Genomic DNA, 19,872 nt, shown 5'->3' with positions numbered 1-19,872 from the left:
AGGGCAACCTAAATGGAGTGCTAGATTGGGGAAAAAATAACACTAGAGTGATCACTTCCATCCCAAAAGGGCCAATGTGACTCGCTAACTGGTAGCATGGGACCGGTTGACAAATGACATCACTTTGTCCCTCATTGTAGCAAGTTTACCTTCTACTCAGGAGCACACAAGTTGTTCTCCAGGTTGGATCATTTCAGACCCAGAGCTGTGGCATGTACACAAATAATGGTGAGGAGACTTTCCAACCACTCCTTAGTAGAGTTGCTGCTCAACCATGAATGAAGGTACAAAGTGGAAGGGATCACTAATCAGAGCCAATCATTTAATGGATTATATTTTTAAATCATTTCTGAAGCCACACTGTATCAAACTTGAAAGCATTGTGGCCACCATGGAGCGAGACACAAAGGGGACAGACAAAAGAAAAAAAAAACAGTGCGCCCACACTAAAGTATATGGCCGATGGGTGTAACAGGGTCAGTCTGCAAGTCGGTAACAAAACAGCCTCAAAACGGGACAAATGTAGAGCATTTACCAATGACATCAAGGGATTTTTTTAAAGGCAAGCCCAGGGAGGAATGAAAGTGATGGGCGTGAGATGGGCGTGGTAAAGCCCTCGGATTACATGGGGAGAGACAAAGGGGAGAGACAAAAGAAAAACAAAACTGTGCGCCCACACTAAAATATTTGGCCGATGGTTCAATAATCCATTTAACAGGGTCAGTCTGCAAGTTGGTAACAAAACAGCCTCAACACGGGACAAATGTAAAGCATTTACCAATGACATCAAGGGATTTTTTTAAAGTCAAGCCCAGGGAGGAATGAAAGTGATGGACGTGAGATGGGCGTGGTAAAACCCTCGGATTACATGGCATGGTTAAAGACCACAGATTACAACATGTCGAAAAGCAGAGCTGTTTCGCAGTTATGCTCAACCTAAAAACATTGATGAGGATGTCACAAAATGCTCATTATTCCACCATCCTTTAGTCAACATGTTTCAGGCAAACAATTAAGCCTCGATGGGTCAGTGGCTTTCCTCAGTACTACGAGATCCCCAACTATGCTCACCAAACCTTAAACTAAATTGAGAATAAGTTGTAGGGAACAAGGATGATAAAGCACACAAACATACTTGCTTATAAGTGAGAGTAAGACATTGGTAATTCCTAATAATGAGAAAAGAGAGAACGGAGATTACAGACATTGATTGCTGTCACACTTAAGCACACAGTGCTGTACACATTGCCATGTTCGCCACAATGTATGCATTCAGCTTAGTGTATCACTGGACACAAACTGTGTAAGTCACTGCAAATCATAGTATACAGCCATGAAGAGAGGTCCTAGCTAATCCTGAGTAGAAGGAAATCAGGTTTCAGGGAAAGAGGGAGGGAGGGAATACATCCATGTAGTCAAACAAAGAAGTATTAAGTAGCAGTTTTATATAATAGTCTTCTAATAAGGTTTTACCCAAAACCGAGTAAAGTTTTCGCAAAGTCAGGTAAAAGATGCAATTCATTCGCTGATTTATTTAGTCAAGGGTAAATGTCAGAAAAGATGCCTAACCACCTCAGTCCCTCAGAATTTAGTCAGACTCAGAAGATTTGCGCTCATAAGTACAGAAAAACACTGGGAGTAGTGTTGTCTTATTGTGTAGCTATCTTGGAAGGATGTATTAGAGAACATGATCCCCCTTCTTCCACTTTAAGTGTCTGCTGTTATATGTAGCATACAGCTGTGGGAGTATTTTTTTGAATGACTCATTTTAGTCAACACTTTCACATTTAAGATTTTTGTTAAATTATTATTGGATATCCTCTTGGATATCAAATGTCCTGAGAAAAGGGCACTTTCTTTCTCTGTTTCTTTTTTTCACCATCACAGAACAGTTGGGACTCTCCTGTGCTGATATGACTGCTTCATTGTTGGTAGATGCCAGTACCACTATCCCAGGTAAAGAACTGGGACTCCTTATTAAACAAGCATTGGCAGAGCTAATAGGGATCAGCTTTGTGACCTACTAGCTTTCCCAAAGAATTTTAGCCAGCTGCATAGCATTACACACGCAGTGTGCGGCAAGTGTGTCCCGAGAACCCTCACTGCCTGTGATCTCAGGGAATAGCGAGGAAGTTGGCAATTTCATGATAGAAACGTTCCAGACAAATTGGTGTAGTTGCAGAAGGGGAAGGGCTATACTGCAAACGTTGTCCCTAAACTAAAGGAGGAAAAAGGTTGGAAAAGAGTGGGCAGCCACCCCGGGCAGTGAGGTACACAAGCAAATTCAAGCACATCATTTAATTGGGAGTGGGGCTAGGGTTTTTCCTCAAACAACTTCACTAATCTGCAACTGTGCTACTAAGGGGCTCCTGTCACAAGCCAGTACTTGAATAAACAATTCAATAAATAGTCACACCTGAGGCTAACAAACATCATATATATGCAGAGTGCAATCACACAATCACATATACGTAGAGAAAACTTGGCAGGTATGAAGGGACTATCTCAAGCAGTAGGGTGCTGAAATTGATGATTCACAGACAAATTCATGGATACCATGCACAGGAAGCAAACAGAAGAAGAGCATGGATCTCCATTATTCCTGTGGGCACCCATGGCAGTGTGTGTGCTTTGGTGCCCGACCATTTCTCAACATCCACCACTGCTGCTGCTATATTGATAAATGTTCAGTAAATTCCCCTTCTGAAAAATATACTGTCAATGGTCTTTTCCTGAAGCACACAGGCAAAAGTCTAACATGGAGAGTGTGGGCTGCACGCTGTGCTTGAGAGCAACATCGGATGGGTAGTGATGGGAAACTGCTGGATATATCATGCCTTCTCATGGAGTGCCTAAGGCAAAATAAAAGAAAAGAAAAGGGCGTGGCTTGGGACGTCAAGATGAGGGTTGCACTCAGAGTGCTTTGTACCCCTCCATCATCTGCTGCCATTGCCTACAGTGTCCTGCCCTGTACTATCCCACGGGAGTGGGCAATACTGTCAGCATACTCCCGGTCTGCCCCCTGGGGTCGGAGTGTGGCAATGGAGGCCATTGTGGCTGCTGTTTGGGAGGCCTGACTGATTTCTCCTGGTGACCTAGGATGGCAGGTCTGGGCCGTGCTCAGCCGGCAGACACCCCCGCCTGAGAGACTGAGCTGCAGGCCACAGGGTGGCAGTGGGGCCCGTCCGGGAGGCTGCCCAGAGAGAACCGGTGAGTTCGGCGAAGGCAGAGGTTTGTGTCGCAGGCCCCAGCCCACATCCCCAAATTTATCGGTGTTGGGCACAGGGAGACGTGAGACAGGGGCCAAGCGTGCCGCAGTGGATTGGAGGAAAGGGCCTCCACCTCTTTCTTTACCTGGGGGGCCCGCCACAAACTTACCCAGCTCCTTGAATAAAATTGACGGACCCGGAGCTGGAGTCTACAGTCTTCAGTGGGGACACTGCCCCTCAACACGGAGGACTTGCTCGGAGCCAGAGGACCCAGGCCGCGGCTGCCCTGAAGCAAGCTCCTCATCCTGGGACAGCTTGGTGGGGCCTCCTGTTCTGGAAATAGTGTGCCAGCCTATCTGGGGACCCACCTGGAGTGATGCACATGTTATGACTGGAACTGTGCTGGCCCTGTGGAGTCCCAGACCCTTGCCGAAGTTCCTCCCATTCCGGCCCGGTCTGTGAGACGGCACCCTTGGACCTGCCAAGACCCTCTTTCTACCGGCACCAAGCCTCCTCCTTCATACTACAGGGGCTCTGCAATAGGAACAGAAGAGACAGCGACAGTTTGCTGCTCGTGCTGCCGTGAACCAGCAAGCGGGCCAACCCTTGGCACCATGGTGCACAACCACCTGGAAACATGGGGAGAGATACGCTGCAGCTAGAGGCACAACCGTATTTGATGGACTGGACACAATCCTTTAGGCTATAAAGTCTTCCCAGAGTGCACTACAGACAAAAATTGGGAAGATGCAAGATGTCGGTCTCCTGCACCAGGACTTGCGGGATGCAGTGGGTTGCGTCATAGAGGTGGAGGGCCATGTATCCTCAGTGGAAGATGATATCACGGAACTCAAGGCTAAAGTTGCCCAACTGTAGAACCGGACGGGTGAACTTCACTGCCAAGTGGAGGATGCTGAGAACCGGTCAAGAAGCAACAACCTGCGCTTCTCCTAGGGTTCCCCGAGGAAGTTGAAAACTCATGCCCTGCCGTGTTCCTGGAGCAGTGGCTCAGATGGTGGATCCCCATAGACGGACTGTCCCCATGGTTCATGAAAGAACGGGCCCACAGGGCACTGGCCCTTAAGCCTTGCCCAGGAGCCCAAAGGCACCCACTGATAGCACGCTTCCTCAAATTTAAGAAGCCAGGACAACATCCTGAAAGAAGCAAGGACGAAGTGCGAACATCATGAGAATGATAAAATACTCATCTTCCCAGAATACACATGGGAAGTCCAGAATAAACGTTTCTATCACGAAGCAGTCAAGCAGAAGCTTAGAGCATTGCAACTGTCCTATATGCTCTTGTTCCCTGCGCAACTCAAAGTGCTTATGGATGGCAAATCATTCTTCTTTGACACCCCAGAGTCAGGCTGGGAATGGCTTACCGAAGAGATCCAATGCCACCATGCAGCACTCCCTCTTCCTCCTCATGGCGAGGGTCAACGCAGGTCTCTCTTCAGAACCAATGCTGCAGGAGGGGCCACACCCGGTCTCATTGGAGGAAGTACAATTGTGCATCCTTATCACTGGGTCTTGAGTCAGAGAAGCTCTTGATATCCCAGAGGCCAGACTCACCTGTAATTGGAGCCGGCAGTCACCCCTCAACGGTGCCTACAGAAGAGCAGCTAAGCCAGACCGCTCTACTCTTCTAGTTAAGCTGCTTAGTAGAGAGATACCAGACTGGTAAACTCTCCATCCATGCTACCCAGAGGCCTCACTGGCTAACCACCCATGGTGCGACGGACATTGTATTGCATGGATCCCGCTTCCTGGAGGGGTCCACCACTCCAGTCCCATCTTGGACAAATTGTTTTGGGGTTGGGGTATGCAGTTTGGGGCAACAGATGCTTCTCCGAAGAAAGTATGGGGTAGGTGGACTTAAGGGGGCAGGGAGGGTTGGTTGACACAAGTTTAGACAATGCTCTTGTTCACTATTTTATATGTTCTAAGCCTCATTTTCCACAGGTAGTCCTATTAATCCATTGGCGACATTCCAGATGCTTGCTGTACCCAGACATGCATTCTGTTTAGGGGCCTGCAGTCCATAGTTCACACACTCCTTTGTGAACCCTGATGCCTCCGTCTGCCGACTCCACTCACCCCCCTGGGTGTCCCTACACCATAATCTCATGGAATGTCACTGGCCTGCTGGATAAGGCTAAGCGTTTCGCTGTACTTAGTGTCGGCCGGTCATCTCCCTCTATTTTGATGCCCCAGGAGACACACTTAATGGGGTCACGCTGCAATATGCTTGCTAGATACGGCTTTGAAAGAGTCTACCATGCCTGGATCAGTAGAGGTTCTAGGGAGGGTGCCAATACTGCTTTGCCGCACGCTACCTTTGATGGCTGTCACAACAAAGTCAGACCCCCAGGGTCACTAAATAGCTCTGACTGGGGTGTTAGATAGTCAGCCACTTAATCTTCTCTGTATGTATGCTTTAGAGGAGTTCCTCAACATTCTCCAGGGCATGATAACGCAACTTCTGCCTGGCTTAACTCTCATAGGTCTTGACTTCAACGCTGTTATGGACCCTTCTGTAGATTCCACGGATCCCTCCTCCACTATACAATGTAGTTGTTCTAAATTGCTATGTAATTTGGCTAATGGATTAGGCCTCTGCGCTCTATGGCGAATACGGCATCCCAGATTGTGACAATTCACACATACCTCGGTGGCACACCACACACGTGCGGATAGACCTCTTCTTCGTGCTAGCCCCAGACGTGGTCCATGCCCAAATTCTTCCTCGCTGTATAACCGACAGTGCCCCACTACTGTTGCAGGTGGGTGATTCTGGTGCCCAGGCTCTGGGGGAGGAACTCACACATTTCTTTCAGACCAATGTCAGGTCAGTGCAATCCTTTGGCTCTCTTTAGGAAGCCTGCAAAGCCGCCCTGAGGGGCAACGCACAACACCTCCTCCAGGTGGAGGAATGTGCAAGATACTGGCACATCACAAGTCTTAAAGTCCAGACCCTGCCTCTTAAGGCGTAGCTTTCCCCTGCTACTCAAGCCACCATCACTAGGCACCTCTTGTAATGTCAGGAGGAGAGTCACCACCTCTCCCTTGAAACAGGGAAATACATGTGGCGGGCCTCATTGGCATCTGTTTATGGCAGGGGGGATAAAAATAGAAAGCTACTGTACAGGTTGGTACCTCGACCCTTGACCAATAGAGTTATTCCAGAGATCAATGACGAGATGGGTCACTCTCACCGTGCCTCCGCTGCCTATGCCCAAGCCTTTGTCACATACTATGCGAAGTACCTGCACTGTCCAGCCAAACAGACAGTCCCCCCCACTACTGGTAGCGGTGTCACTCCCCTGACTCTCTGATGTTGAAAAACCGGAACTCGATGAAGCTATTATCTAGACGAGATTAACGCAGCCATCTCAGAGCTGGCAGCTGGTAAAACACAGGGGCCGGATGGCTACCCCACAGAATACTACAGTAAATACAGGGAACAGCTGGCTCCACACCGGCTGAAGCTGTATGCAGAAGTAGCACAGAAGGGTGCATTCCCTGAACTTGACCGGGCCACGGTTGTAGTTCTTCAGAAATGATTCCCCTTCCCCCCAGTCTCATGTGCATCTTACTGCCCCATATCGCTTCTGAATACCGGAATAAAGATATTTTCCATCATTCTGGCCCAACACCTGTGTAAGGTGCTTCAATTTCTAATCCACCTGGATCAGTGTGGTTTCATGCCTGCCAGGAGCAACGGACATTGTCTCAGAGGCTTACACGGGGCCTTGGCCTATCGTCCTCTCCAACCCTCCAGTTGTCATTGCTCCTTATAGATTTTGAGGTTTCTGTTGACTGGTCCTACTTGTTCCATGTGCTGGTAAAAATGGGAATAGGTCCCAAGTATCGTAGCCTGGTGCATATCCTCTACTCTAACCCATCAGCATGGGTTTAGGTGAACAGTGTGATGTCAGAAATCTTTCCTAATAGACATAGAGGTCATCAGGACTGTCTTCTCTCCTATTTGCATCAGCGTTACAGCCACTGATGCAAATCCTGAGGGGACCCCCCGATACTGAGATAGGTTTGGCCTCCTCTGCGCGAAGACCACATTGCATTATATGCTGACAACATCCTCTTACACCAGGCCAACCCAGCTAGCAGCGCCCCGTGCTTGCAGCTCCTGACTCTCTTTGCAGAGGCGTCAGGACTGGCACTTAATCGAAGCAAATCTGTTTTAGTTTCACTGTACCCTCCAAGGGACAACTTCGACTGGCAGTACAATATCCCAATCCAACACTTTAGCTTTTGTTACTTGAGCATCACTGTTGGCATGGTCCCTTAATATTACAGCCCCTACTCGTAAGATTAAGGAAGACATGGAGAGGTGGCAGGGCTTCCCCTTAATGCCTGGGGTAGGATTGCCCTATATAAAAAGATGATATTGTCATGATTCCTCTACCTCCTCCAAAACTACCCTCACATGATCTTGAGGCATTGGTTTAATGAAATGGACTCAGTGGCCAAGTGGTTCCTATGGCATAATTTGCCCATCCGGTTGACCTTTTCTACCTGCCACCAGGGCACCTACGAAGGGGGGATGGGGATGTCAAACAATATCTTTATTACCTAGCTTCCCAGCTGTTTGTGGCCAATGACTGGCTCAGAGGTGGGTGATCAGACCCAGCAGATTAGCTTGAACTCCTTACTCCAGGGTTTCTTTGCATTCTGGTGCTGCTCTATGGTCCCCCACTTCCTAACAGCATCCTGAGGTGACCAGGTCAGTGTTTAGAGGGTGGAGGGCTGCATTGCACTCACAGGCTGGTGGTCAAAACGTACCCAACAGACCCCCCCGTGGCATGACACATCACTTTGGGAGGTTTCTGCCTTAGAGGGATTTGGCAAGTGGTATACTATTGGTACCACACTATTGGGCAACGTCTGGAGTGGGTCCCACATGCTTTCCTATCATGACTTCAGACAGCAGTACTCCCTTTCAAATACTCAATTCCACTAATACAGATGTGACACAGATTGTGGGCCCATATTCCAACAGATATGGAACCCGAATTCAGCCCGCTAGAAGCAAAGATTATGATGGAAGCATTGGGTAAAGGCGGAGTGTCTCAAATATATCCCACCCTGAGTATTAACACACAGGATCTCCTGACAGGCCTTAGATCTTGATGGTAAGGTTGGCTGGGGCAATTGGAGGACAAAGGCAGGTCAGATGCCCTGATGGCACCAAGAATTCTGACTATGTCCTCGCGGCTCTGCCTTATCCAGACTTATTACTCACACTGCATCTATCTCATCCCAGACAGCGTGCACAGGGGTGGACTTTGAGACTGCCCCCAGTGACCCCGCTGCTTGCAGCCTGATGCTGATTTTTTTCATATGGTGTGGGCATGTCCCACGATAGTGCAATATTGGGAGATGATTGTCGCTGAACTTTCCACTACCCTATGCATTGATCTAGAGATGGCACCAATACCAATCCTACTAGGGTTTCTTGTGGGAGTGGGGGGTAACCGGGCCCATCGCCCCTTCCTGGTGACAGCACTGCTGGTGGCAAAAGAGACATTATGGACACTTGCAAAAAAAAAAACTCACTATCCCAGTGGAGGTGGGGCGCTGGCCTACCCAACCAACCATAATAAGGTATGGGTTAAATGGATTGGAAATGCGGAATCAGGCATGCACCGAGGGGACTGTCAAGGGGACTTATGGTGTTTTTGTAGGATTTGCGGGCTATTGCACTGCACAGTCATGGGTGGGCTCAACTGTGCCATGGGCATGTGTTTTACTGATGGATTTAAATGAGACTTGTTCTGTCTCTTTTAAAACAAAGTTGTTTATCAAAAAAAAGAAAGAATTTATGTAAAGCAAGTACTCATTGAAGAAGCCTATCATAAAGGTGGTAAAGTGGCTGTGCTCTACGGCAGGGACAAAGACATTCTGCATGGGCTAAAAAAACAGAGCCAGAGAATAGAAGTAAAGCAACTGTGAGTGACAAAGCAAAAAGCTAGTGGTAAGCAATTGGATGAGTGCATTCCTACGTAAGCTTTCAGAATGTCCTTAATATGTCTTTGCAACCACTCAGCCACACTGCCTGGTAGAATTTGACCTAAAAAGAGCCAGATTAAAACAATCCTACCTGGGGAAACTATGACTGAATATGCACAGGGCAACACAGCCCCAAAAGGGATAAATGTCACCAATGAACTCATCATCTTTCTTGAAAATCTTACCTTCAGAAAGAACTGATCCCTGATTGCATGTAAATGGACAAGAGACCAGTTAATTCTGACTATAAATAAGGTGAACCAATTGTTAGACACTAAGCTTGTGAAGATTCTAACAAGTGAAAATCATTTAAAAGCATAGTACAACTTAACATTTACAAGAAAATTTTAACAACGATGTCACTGAATTCAAAGAATTACTCACCCAATCTAAAATTATTAAATTGCAGAAAGAAATTAATGAGTTCACACAATGCCACTTACAGTTACATGACTGAAAACTATTATTAATAAGACTCCAAAATCTACTAATCAAGATCAGAGGAGGACCGAGAAAAATAGCTGGCCATCCAGCTAAGAGGCTTGGACCAGCGGTGAGGATTTCCAACTTAGGGGACGTGGCACATATCAAGGACCACAGTCTCTTCCTTCCTTTCCTCACCCTGTGGGCCATTATTTTTGTTTGTCAAATATGTCTACTGTCACGCACCACCAAACATACCTTTAATTACAATACCAGGCATTTTTAGGGTAGGGATGGAAGGGAGAAAAAGAATAAAGAGCAAAAGGTTCACTGGGAGGATATCAACCACTGGATAACACAGAGTATGTCAAGAGAGGAACAACCTTGGACCAGCAAATCTCAGACTTAATAATAGATCTAAAAAAAAAACTCTAACCAGACACGAACTGCAGGCTTTCAATAAAAGACTGGGCTTCGTTCCAACACCAGACAAACTTAACTTGCGTTGGTATATTTTTCTGGAAGGTAATCTACTGAACCTGAGGTCATCAGTACGAAGCTTCATAATAAATCTTCCTTTTCACCTCTTTTAAACAGCATTTCACAGTAAGTGATAGACTTTGAGCAGGCTTTCATCAAGGAGTTTGAGATAATTGGCACATACAACATGAATAGGCAATAGATAAGCTATTTTTCAAACCTGAACTGACTATGGAACCAGCAGATAAGGGAGAAGATGAGGAAGTGTCGCTGGCATACAGTTCAGTACAGCATATATACAGGAATGCCTGAGACGTATGGGTTACACTTGTAACTATCACATTATAGAGACTGACCCCACTGCAGACAGACTGAGATCAAAATAATGATTGAGGAGACCAAGTGGTCAAACTGGGTTACGAAAAATGAGGCAGAATTCCTTGTGATTAGAAAGCCCAAAGTTCTATATTTTACACACGCTCTACACATGATTCATAAACCTACCAGACAACCTTCAAGACGTTCAATAGTCTCAGATATTGGCTCTCTCCTGGGGAACCTTTCTAAAGTTTGTGATGGTTCCTTCGCCCTCTAGTGGGCAGCAGACACTATTATCTGAAGGATACGAAGAAAATGTTAAACCTATTGTTGGACTTACACTTTGACCCAGGTTTCCACAAGAGGAGATGTACAATTTTTGTAGGGACAGAATATATGGTACCTAGAAGTTTGGTGATGAAATGTCCTTATTTAGCCTTAAGTAGAATTATTTTGAATACGAAGGGTCTCTTATTTACAGACCCACGGGACCTCAATGGGAAATACCCTTATTCCTAGTTTGGCATGCCACAGCATTTTGAAGTTGAGCATGTTCTTTCAGATGTTAATGCTTTCAGAAATCGTCTTACAGTGGGCATTGTTATAATATTTGTATTAGTTTGAAGAGAATACAAACCAAATCACTGATCTTATTGAGTAGATTAACACTTGCAATTGATAACTTGAAATTATACTACAAGCGAGGACTATAAAAGCCTGCCCTTTCTGAGAAACTAAGGAAACATCATTACCCCCATAGGATCAATTAAAGAGCCGTAAAAGAATGAACAGTAGAGAACACACAGGGCATTGTTAGATATATATAGTACTATAACACACCTCGATCTAACGGGGAAAAAATCGTTAACAAAAACGGTTAATTTTAGGTTTGGTTCGACATTAGATAAAATCAAACTAAACCAAAGAGATATATTGTGCCCTACCTTTTTCCTCATCTTTGTTTGAGGTAGGTTGTGCATAGTTTGGAAACTCATAGCCCTGAAGAAGGCCACACTGACTGGCTTAAACATGTCAACTAAAGGAAGGTGGAATCATTAACTTATGCAACATCCTCAGCTATGCATTTTTAATCTAGTGGGGCACCATTAAAAAAGTCTATCTTTGGTGTTGCTCTAGATGATTTTAACTATGTCATCTAGGATTCCTCTTATTATCTGCTATCAACTACATAAGAACTCCCGATGGTGGTAGAGCACCTCCAGACAAAAAACTGCTTTGTATGTGGATATAACCCTAAGATGAAGCATGACTTCCTATGTCATGTTTGTGAGCTGTACACAGCTGTGGTCTGTTGTGGCTCCTGTTTCTACTTAGCCATTCTGCACCTGTGGCACCATACTTAACAATTTTTGATAAAGCCAATAAGTTGTATTTAAAGCATGACTAAACATTAAAAAAGCCTACGGCAGTGAAGACATAAAACAAAAACAATCTTGTTTTTAGTGTGCCATGCATCTACGAGATAAAAATGTTATTTTATGATCTTTCACAGTACTTCTGAAATGTAAAATAGCGCCTGTGCACTGCAATGCAAGAGGTGAAAACGATACACAAATCAGCCATCTGGTGCAGCCGAAGCCTGCTTTAAGTACTGTTTAAAACATTGATAATAGCAATGCCACACCAAAAAACAATAAGGGCACCATTACCAAATGGGCCTTCCTGCCTGTGCTGCTCTTCGCGCACATGGATTTTTCTGGCCTCTACACAAACAGTAAGACTGTTCTAGATCCTTCTTTGTGTACATGAAAGGTTGTAGGTAGTCTCTATATAAACAAGTTAGGGTTTCAATGCCTACCTCCGCCACTGAACAAATACTGGGATCCTGCCTCCAAGAGTCTCTTCTCCTTTTTACATATGCCCAGTAACCCTCATTTTTTTTAAAACTAGTTTTATTGGAATTATCAATAAGAGAAGATATAACCTGTACATCCGATGTTTTGAATGCTATTTATAACACTTACCTGTCAAGATGATATAACATCAGTGATATTGTCTTCATTAGATCCTACATCCAAACGCATCCCAAAATATAATTGATTTCCACATAGTTTAAGGCTATGTTATGCACAGGCACCTAATCAATCACCACTAAACTATGCTATGTTGAATATTTCCATATCATTTGTTCAATGACATATTTTGTTATTTAACTGATTCAGTGCGGGCGTCGGAGGCCCACGCTCGCACTACCGACCATGGTGCGGGTCACGGCCAGCGGCTGACACCAGGGAGGGGGTTAAAAAATCATTTTTTATTTTTTTTTAAAACCCTGGGAGACACGGAAGATCTTCTGTGTCTCCTCCCGCCCTGCGCGCTGACAACACTGTTTGTTTTCTCCACCGGAGCAGGAAGTGGTCTTGCGGCCGCTTCCTACTCGAAGGGAAAAACAGGTCCAAACTGCCTCCCCGGCGTTCGGGAAGGCCTCGTTTGAAAGGGGAGATTTTCCCCTTTCAAACGAGATCTTCCTGGACCGGTTTGATCGAGGGCCAGGAAACCCAACTAGACACCAGGGATTTCACTTGGGGGGTGGGCCCCCTCGGAAAACGGGCCACCCCCCCCCTCCCCAGGGGGCATATATATATATATATATATATATATATATATATATATATTTTTTTTTTTTTAAAGGTAGGTTTACCCTGGGGGTGTGATTGCGCCCAATGGTGCCCCCCAGGGCTTTAAAGATGGAAAAAAAGATAATTAACAAACAAAAATGAATGAAATTTACAGGGGGTTACCTGTGAGAAGGGTGACACCCTGTGGGGGCAATACTTTTTTAAAATAGTTGTATGGTTTCCCTGGGGGCCACTATGGCCCCCCCAAGGAAACCATACAGCTATTAAAAAAATATGTAGATCTATATATAGGCATATCTATGATGATATATCTATCTATATTTAGGTATGTATATAGATGTCTGTCTATAATATATATATATATATATAGCAATCACTTTTGTCAATGTGTGTGTGGTTTCCCTGGTGGCTGCGATCGGCCCCCAGGAAAACCACACCCACTTATAAAGGTGATCTATATATATATATATATATATATATATATATATATATATATTTGCAATCAGTTCTCTTGCAGTTGCGGCTTGCGTCTTCAAAGCAATGCACATACTTTAACTGACGTGTTCAACTGTAGATTTTAGGCAGTAATAAAAAAGTCAAGTAAGTCTTGTGATTATGTTTCTGCTACAAAAGGATCTGACTTTTGTCTAGTGGCAGTCTTGATGCCATAAAGTAGCGCAGAAGGTTTATATGCCTACTGCAAAGATCAAATCTGTATTTTATGTAAATAGCTGAGTAGATTAGTAAAGTCAGCCATTACCTGCGCTATAATACAAATAAAATGTATGTGCGGGGGCTATGGAGAGATGAAGGGACCTTTTGCTGGGTGGTAGTGAGGGAATCCGAGGAGGTGGTCATGGGAGTGGGAGCACCAATAACGATTGTTGGAATGGGCGCTAGAGGCCCTAAAGACTGTGAAGATTGGTATGTGATAAGGTGAAGTAATAGTGTGTCTTTCTTTGAGTGTCTTGAAAGAACGTTGTAGGAAGTTGGCTCTGTATATACTATTTCAAAGTAAGAAATAGTGTGCACAGAGTGCAAGGGTTCCCCTTAGGGGTAAGATAGTGGCAAAAGAAGATAATTCTCATGCTCTATTTTGTGGTACTGTGGTCGAGCAGTAGGCTTATCAGAGGGTAGTGTTAATCATTTGTTGTACACACACAGGCAAAAAATGAGTAACACACACTCAAAGACTTACTCCAGACCAATAGGTTTTTATAGTGAAAAATATCTTTTTTTAGTTTATCTTAAGAACGACAGGTTCAAGATTTACAGTAAACACTTTAAATGTAAGGTACTTCACTTAGATACTTTAGGAACTTTGAATAAAAGCAATATCATATACAGTCTTTGTAAAAATGGCAATAAGCTATTTTCAAAGTGGACAGAGAGCAAAAATCAACAGTTCCTGGAGGAGGTAAGTAAAGGTTAGATTAGGAGGTAAGTAAAACACTTACAAGTCTCAGTTCTAGGGCATAGGCAGCCAACCGTTGGGGGTTCAAGGCAACCCCAAAGTTACCACACCAGCAGCTCAGGACCAGTCAGGTGCAGAGGTCAAAGAAGTGTCCAAAACATATAGGCGCCTATGGAGAACAGGGGTGCTCCGGTTCCAGTCTGCCAGCAGGTAAGTACCTGCGTCCTTGGGGGGCAGACCAGGGGGGTTTTGTAGAGCACTGGGGGGGGACACAAGTAGGCACACAAAACACACCCTCAGCGGCACAGGGGCGGCCAGGTGCAGTGTGCCAAGCAGGCGTCGGGTTTCAGGTAGAAAACAATGGAGGGACCCGGGGGTCACTCTAGCGGTGCAGCACAGGGGTGGCTTCTCAGGACAGCCACTACCTGGGCTAGGCAGAGGGTCGTCTGGGGGTCACTCTTGCACTGAGGTTCAGTTCTTTCAGGTCCTGGAGGCTGCAGGTGTAGTGTTGGTTCCAGGCATAGGGTCCCTTGTTACAGGCAGTCGCGGTCATGGGGAGCCTCTGGATTCTCTCTGCAGGCATTGCTGTGAGGGTTCAGGGGGGTCATCTCTGGCTACTCACGGGATCGCAGTCGCCACAGAGTCCTTTCTGTAGTGTTTGTCCTCTGGATCGTGAGCCGGGGGCGTCCAGTGCAGAGTGTGAAGTCTCACGCTTCCGGGGGGAAACGTGCAGTCTTGGAAAGTTGCTTGTTTGTTGCAAAGAAGTAGCTGGTTTTGAGCAGGGCCGCTGCTCACAGGAGTTTCTTGGTCCTTTAGTCCAGGGCAGTCCTCTGAGGCTTCAAAGGTCGCTGGTCCCTGTCGAAAGCGTTGCTGGTTGCAGGTTTTCGAACTTGGAGACAGGCCGGTAGGGCTGGGGCCAAAGCAGTTGTCCTCTTCCTCCTTCTCTGCAGGCTTGTAGGTCAGCAGTCCTTGTTTCTTCAGGTTGCAGGAATCTAGTTTCCTAGGTTCTGGGGTGCCCCTAAATACTAAATTTAGGGGTGTGTTTAGGTCTGGGAGGGCAGTAGCCAATGGCTACTGTCCTTGAGGGTGGCTACACCCTCTTTTGCCTCCTCCCTGAGGGGAGGGGGCACAGCCCTAATCCTATTGGGGGAATCCTCCATACTCAAGATGGAGTATTTATAAAGGCAGGGGTCACCTCATCTCAGGATACTTTAGGGGCTGTCCTGACTGGTGGGTGACTCCTCCTTGTTTTTCTCATTATCTACCCTGGACTTGCCGCCAAAAGTGGGGGCTGTGTCCAGGGGGCGGGCATCTCCACTAGCTGGAGTGCTCCGGAGCATTGTAACACACATGTTGAATCATTGAGGGTCAGTGCTAGGTGCTACAGATCCTGTAGGGGGGAGGTGTTAAGCATCTGCACCCAGTGCAGGCTTTGTTTCTGGCCTCAGAGAGCACAAAGGCTCTCACCCCAGGGGGTCAGAAATGTGTCTCTCAGCAGCAGGCTGGCACAGACCAGTCAGTCCTGCACTGAAGGATTCGGTAAAATACAGGGGGCAATTCTAAGATATCCTCTGCGTGCATTTTTTAATAAATCCAACACTGGCATCAGTGTGGGGTTATTATTCTGAGAAGTTTGATACCAAACTTCCCAGTATTCAGTGTAGCCATTATGGAGCTGTGGAGTTTATTTTTGACAAACTCCCAGACCATATACTGAATATGGCCGCACTGTACTTACAATGTCTAAGAATAGACTTAGACAATGTAGGGGCATATTGCTCATGCAGCTATGCCCTCACCTATGGTATAGTGCACCCTGCCTTAGGGCTGTAAGGCCTGCTAGAGGGGTGACTTACCTATGCCACAGGTAGTATTTTGTAGGCATGGCATCCTGAGGAGGATGTCATGTAGACTTTGCCTTTTTCTCCCCACCAACACACCCAATCAACAATGGCAGTGTACATGTTTTAGGTGAGGGGTCCCTAATGGTGGCACAACATATGCTGCAGCCCTTAGGGACCTTCCCTGGTCACAGGGCCCTTGGTACCACTGGTACCTTTTACAAGTGACGTATCTATGCACCAGGGTTGTGCTATTTGTGGAAACAATGGTACATTTTAGGTGAAAGAACACTGGTGCTGGGGCCTGGTTAGCAGGGTCCCAGCACACTTCTCAGCCAAGTCAGCATCAGTATCAGGCAACAAGTGGGGGGTAACTGCAACAGGGAGCCATTTTCCTACAAACGTGATGATTGAGGGAAGAAGTGAAGGTAAGGTGACCTCTCCTGTTGCACTTATCTCATACACACACACACACACACCAGCAATTTTGTGACTGTCTACGTAGGCTAGTGTTTTAGAGCAACAGTTTAGCCAGTAGCCGAGATGGCATCTCGTTGGATGACTGCTGCTCAAGCCCTCACTTGGGTTGTAGAGGAAAGCTTTGACGTAGGATCCAACACTGAGACAGCAGATACTGAGACAGCATCTGAGGGATAGGACAATGGCAGTGGTGCAGTCCCATTCAATAACTGCTTTTCCACTGATTATGAGGGAGGTGATGAGGACAGTCCTGCTGTTCCTTCGCAAGCACAGTCTGTGCAGCGAGACAATAGCGGGTCAGCCTAACCCAGACAGCAGGTGCATGCGGCAGCAAACACAGAGAGAGTGCTCTCTTGGGAGCTCCCCAATTTAATTGAGCCCCAAATTCCACCGCCCAAATCGTATTGTTGAGACATCAAAATTATCTATCACAAAACAACCTGGTTTTGTAAGGCAGGTCCCTGCGTTTTTGGTCCTGGGCTCGGCGGCCATATAGGGAAACCTACCAAAGCCAGACAATTCTGGAAACTAGACATCCGGGGGAGTCCACAGAGGTGTGACTTGTGTGGATTCCCCAAAGTTTTCTTACCCAGAATATTCTGCAAAGTTGAAATGTTGAATTAAAAAAAAAAAAAATCTTGTATTTCTGTCATACAAACTACAGGAATATGCTAGGATCCACAAAATTCCTACCACCCGCAACCAAAAGAGTCCAACAGACGTAACGGTAAATTACTTTTGAAAACATGACATCGCAGGAAAAAGTTACAGGGTAAAACGTGTAGAAAAATGGTTGGTTTTTTTTACCTCAATTTCAATATTTTCTTATTTCAGCTGTTATTTTCTGTAGGAAAACCTTGTAGAATCTACACAAATGACCCCTTGCTGAATTCAGAATTTTGTCTTCTTTTCAGACATGTCTAGCTGACTGGGATCCAGCATTGGTTTCACACCCATTTCTGTCACCAATGGGAACGAGGCTAAAAGCACAATTTTTTTTTTAAAATGGGGCATGTCCCAGTAAAATGCCAAAATTATGTTGAAAAATGTGGTTTGCTGATTGAAGTCTGCTTGTTCTTGAAAGTTGGGAATATGGTGATCTAACACCACAAACCCTTTGTTGATGCCATTTTCAGGGGGAAAAACATGTGCTTTCTTCTGCAGCCCTTTTTTCCAATTTTTCTGCAAAAAAACTACATTTTAGCTGTATTTTGGCTAATTTCTTAGTCTCCTCCAGGGGAACCAACAAACTCTGGGTACCTTTAGAATCCCTAGGATCTTGGAAAAAAAGGACGCAAATTTGGCATGGATAGCTTATGTGGACAAAAAGTTATGAAAGCCTAAGCGCGAACTACCCCCAAAGATGCCAAAAAAGGGCTCAGCACTGGTGGGGCAGCTAAGGGGTTAACTTGACCACAACTATGTTGTCTGGCTGGCATCTCAGATATTCAGTAAGAGAAACATAATGGTAAGGATGGGTATCTTTAAGAGAGTTTCTGGGGAGGGTGGAGGTGCTGGCGTGGGTGGAATCTGAGATCCTTAAGGACAGAGTTGATGTGGATTGGCACAGACTGACACATTATTTTTCCACTGTGGGGGGGATAGGAGTCCCAAACTCTCGCTCCATGTCCTACCTCGTATCTATTCCCTCTGTCTGTGGGTCTATTTTGGCGAGTCACTATGGTGTCTTTATGGTGAAGTGTATCCCGCAGACATCACGCACTGAATTTTGAATTAGCTTAGTCTTATAACTTTTATGGCTGGAAAAATATGTACGTATTGTGCAATTTTACATTTTGTGTGTTTCTGCGATGTATTGTGGATTTGGCATTTGTTTTATGAAATTTATTTGCTTACTTCACGTGTTTTATAGATTTATATCTATAATACAGTTTATTGATTGATTACCTGAATTAATAGGAGTTTGAAATATCAGCCAAAGCACTAGTAAACAAAATAACAGGTTGCCGCTGTCATTTGTTCCATAGCAATCAAAATAGTTTCATTAAATTAAGGAAGCTAGTGATGAAATACATCGTAGAGGCAATAGGTGTGCTCTCAAAATCCCAAACTTCAGAAACTATAATTCTCTTTTATGAAAAAAGGTGTTTGTCCTCTTGAACAGCAATTCCCTTATGCTTGCAAAAATGTAATAATCCTTCCTATTTCTCACAGTCACCGGTGTGTAGTTATCGTTAAGTCAGCTGTTCTATGAGAAATGCCTTTTTGTTTTGCTAATAACTTTTGAGCCATTTGACAAAACTTTCCAAAAAAGTGCTCTTTTTTGGCTAATTTGTGCATGGAAACTTTCGGGGTGATCCGTAAAGTAGGAGGCCATGAAAAAGAGGAAGGGGGTTCGAAAAAACAAAATCTACATGCATTTTCCATAAACTTTTTTTAAAGAACTACTGCAAAAACTGCAGTGTGGAATTACACCAAACTTAGCAGAAAGCTAGATCTTGGTCCAGAAAGTGGGCTTTTTGTGATTTGATGTAAATCTATTCAGTAGTGTGAGAAAATAAGGTAAAAACTTTATAGTTATCTGGACAGTTGGTGTGCAGATTTGCGCTGATTGGCCAATGTAAAGGACTAGGCAATACAGATTGGTTGGTGACAACCTGAAAAATGCATGTAGACAGTCGTTACAGTATTCAGGAGCTAGGTTCCTGTGTACTCTAAAGGAATTTTTAAAATACATGTAAGGGGGCATGGGAAAAACACCCATGCCCCAAAGGACGTGGGTGGTCCCAATTGGGCCCCCCTTTCTGCCCAACCCACCTTAATTGGCTGGCCACAACATGGACAACATGCTGTGGCAGCTGTTACAGGACTCTGGGACATGGGCCCCACTGAAATGCATTGTAGTGAATGGCAGGTTTTGAGAGCCAAGGAAAAGAGCACGTATAAAAGGTGATAACAGATTTTAGTTACAATATAAGTCATTATCATCGTCCTTTATTTTAATTCTCTTGAATCATAAAAAGTAGAATTAAAAGCAGAGATAAAACAGAAATAAAACCATTGAGAATTAGAATATGATAACATGCATACTCCCGCTTCCATGTGGGAATTAA

The sequence above is a fragment of the Pleurodeles waltl genome, chromosome 1_2 (assembly GCF_031143425.1).
Source record: "Pleurodeles waltl isolate 20211129_DDA chromosome 1_2, aPleWal1.hap1.20221129, whole genome shotgun sequence".
NCBI classification, from domain to species: domain Eukaryota; kingdom Metazoa; phylum Chordata; class Amphibia; order Caudata; family Salamandridae; genus Pleurodeles; species Pleurodeles waltl.
The sequence above is the reverse complement of the archived record's forward strand: the minus strand, read 5'-3'. Positions refer to the sequence as shown.